This window comes from Microtus ochrogaster, chromosome 7 (assembly GCF_000317375.1).
Source record: "Microtus ochrogaster isolate Prairie Vole_2 chromosome 7, MicOch1.0, whole genome shotgun sequence".
Lineage (NCBI taxonomy): Eukaryota > Metazoa > Chordata > Mammalia > Rodentia > Cricetidae > Microtus > Microtus ochrogaster.
Window position 1 is genome coordinate 40,778,939 of NC_022014.1, and position 3,535 is coordinate 40,782,473.

A 3,535-nucleotide genomic window follows, 5' to 3' on the forward strand; every position below is an offset into this window, starting at 1 on the left:
GTGAGTTTGAGGCCAGCCTGGTCTACAAGAGCTAGTGCCAGGACAGGCTCCAAAGCTACAGAGAAACCCTGTCTCGAAAAACTAAAAAAAAAAAATTTACATTTAGCAGCAGCTAAAAGCTCTTGCTGTTCTTGCAGAGGACCTGTGTTTGCCTGTGTTTGGTTCCTGGCACTCCAATTGTGTGGATTAGGACCACCTGTCACTGCAGTTCCAGGGGATCCAGAGTCCTCCTCCAACTTTCTCAGACAACTGTACACTTGGGATATGTGCTCATGCAGACACACACATGCATAAATATAATAAAATGAATTGTGATGTGTGTGTTTTACTATACAGCCTTGTGCAGCATGCTGCACACGTAACACATGTGGAGGTTCAGAGGACAACCCGCAGGGTTCAGTTCTCCTCTGCCATGTGGATCCTGGGGATAAAACTCCAGTCATGAGGCTTGCGAGCAAGTATCTTTACCTGTGGAGCCACTTCCCAACCCAGTATTATTTTTTTAATTGAATTTAAATACGTATCAATGGGTCTAACACATAGACACATAGCAGTGACCCTTTGGTCTTGCTTTCCTCTGATGTGACCCCAGCCCACTGCCCTCATTCAGATCCCTGATGACCCCATCTTTTTAGTCATGAAGTACAGACAAGTCCTTGGGGACTGAACTGGGAGTGGTGGGGACCCCAGGAGACAAGGACAGGAAAGAGGCAGTCCGGGAAGCCTCCTGGAAAGTAGTTGGACTTGAGAGAGAATTTGAAATGGTGGAGGATTTGTTTTAACTTAAAGGGTATCCGAGGAAAGGGGCATCTGTCTCCAAACGTTGACATCCTTGACGGATGTCTCTGGGCTTCCCTGACAAGGCTTCCTAGGCCTTTGTCTTGGTAGAGATGAGGGAAGATATGAGTTGTCCTTTATCTTGGGTAAGCTGTGCTGTCCGGGAGGTCCAGTCAGTATCAGTCTGTGAACAGACTGAGTGATCTTCAGCTTCCTTCTCGAGACTCTCAGCAGGGCAGGGTGAGGCCGTGGACGAGGTCAAGTCACAGCCCCAAGTATGACGTGGAAAGCCTATGTCAGTCACCATAACAGGATAAACGACCAACATCTATTCTGTCACTGCGAGCCAGAGGCTGGGAAAGGGCGCTTTTATGTTGAGGATGGAGCCTAATAACTCAGAATGTGAAGAATCATGACAATATAGTCCATCTTTGGACCACCTGGAGAAACTTGGGGTGAACGAGGGGGAGGTAGATAGCTCAGTGGTGGAGCACGTGCCTAGCATGCTCGAATCCTTGGGTTAACCGAGGTACTGCAAAATACATGGATTAACTAAATAAAAATGAGTTTAATTGCTGTAGGATGTCCCAGAACCTTTAACACCCATGGTGAATGCCTAAGAAGTAGAGACTGAAGCATTTCCCAAGGCCATACACCTCATAACAGGCTTCCTGGGTTCCCTGGAACCTGCTTTGGGAATCACTGGTCGGGTCCTCACCCAGCCTCCCCTCTGCAGAGAGCTCTGCCATCACCCTCCACTCCTGTTGCTGCTTCCAGTGAAATCTAGAAGAAAAAGTCCTTTTTTTCATCTGAACTTCAGCCTACATATTCTAGAAGTTTCTACCCTTCCTAGCAATCTTTTTTAAAGATATATTTATTGTATGTAGATACATATTTTGACTGCATGTATGTCTATGTAACATATGTGTGGCTGATGTCTGAGACGTTAGGAGAGGTGCAGGAGTTATAGATGGTTAGGAGTTACCGTGTGTGTGCTGGAAATGAACCCAGGTCCTCTGGAAAAACAGCCAGTGCTCTTCGCCGCTGAGTCATTTCTCCCTTTTTTAAAAACTTGGAAAGGCAGTGGGAGACAGAGGCAGGCAGATAGCTGTGAGTTCGAGGCCAGCCTGGTCTACAGAGCAAGTTCCAGGACAGCCAGAGCTACACAGAGAAACCCTGTCTCAAAAAATAAAAAAAAAAGAAAAGAAAAGAAAAAAAAAAGGAGGAGCAGGGGAAGGGAGGAGGAGGAGGAGGAGGAGGAGGAGGAGGAGGAGAAGAAGAAGAAGAAGAAGAAGAAGAAGAAGAAGAAGAAGAAGAAGAAGAAGAAGAAGAAGAAGAAGAAAAAGACACACTTTGGGATTAGACCTAGTAGACCTAGTCTGTGCTAGGTCACCACTAAGATACATTCCAACCCTACTATTTTATCTATTTACTTCGTGGTGCGTGTGCGCAAGTGTGTGCATGTGTGCATTCATCTACTGTGGCATGGGTGTGGAAACAGAGGATGACCTTCACGACTTTGTTCTCTCCTTTCTTTCCACGCTTATTGAACTCGGGTCCTCAGGTTTGGTGGCAGCTAGCTTGCACACCCTGAACAGCAGTTTCCAGTGAATCTGACACCTGGGGCATCAGATGATTGAGGGCTGAATAATATTAAGCACGACTCTGGCATAGAGCGCAGCCCTTTGCCATTCCTGGTGATGGCCTTTGATCCCAGTGAGGTGCACCTGAGAGCCTGCACCTGTGAATAGCATGAGGTCACCGAGCTTGCACATTCCTGGGTCCTCGGATCTCTATGTCCACCCCAGATACACGGAGAAAGAAGGAACTGCCATTGAATGAGTGACCTAATTACCACTTGGGTAAAGCACACAGAGACCTGCTTACAAAAGCAGAGTGAAGTCAGGCTCATTTGCATGGGTAGCTGGGACTGGTATACCATTGTTTTCCCCTTTGACTGCTCCTCCACTTCCTCTCCCTCCTCTCCCTCCCCTCCTCCTCCTCCCTCCTTCCTCTTCTCCCCTTCCTGCTTTCAATTTCTACTCTTCCTTCTCTTCTGTTTTTTTTTTTTGGACACAGGACCATGCTATCTAACCCTGGTTAGTTTTGAATTCACAGTGATCCTCCTGCCTCAGCCTTCCAAATGCCCAGTGTGCATGTCTGGAACAAAAGCCCTCTATCAGCATCCTATTATAAGAACTGACTCTAGGACCTGGGCTTGCGGGCAGAAGCCTAGAGCCCCAGGTGAAGGCAGGAAGATCAGAAGCTTAAGCTCACCATCAGCTACACATCAATCAGGTTTGAGGCCAACCTGGGCTACACCAGACCTTGTCTCAAAATAACCACACACACACACACACACACACACACACACACACAAAAACACAACAAGCCTGGCAGCGGTGCCACACGCCTTTAATCCTAGTACTTGGGAGGCAGAGGCAGGTGGATCTCTGTGAGTTCAAGCCCAGCCTGGTCTACAAATACCAGGACAGGCTCCATAACTGCACATAGAAACTTTGTCTGAGAGGGAGAGGGTGCCAGGGAGGGGGGAGGAGAGAAAAAAAAAAAACTTACCACAACAAACAGATCTCTCATGGACTGCAGCCAGCTCTAGATTCTCTCTCCTGAGGCTTATCCCTACCAGTCTAGCTCCAGGAGGCTCAACCCAGCTTGTTCTCACTCCCTGTACCCTTGTTATCTCCCCTTCAGCTCTCAACTTAAAGTGCTCCTCTCTAACAGCCCTCCCTAGAGCAGC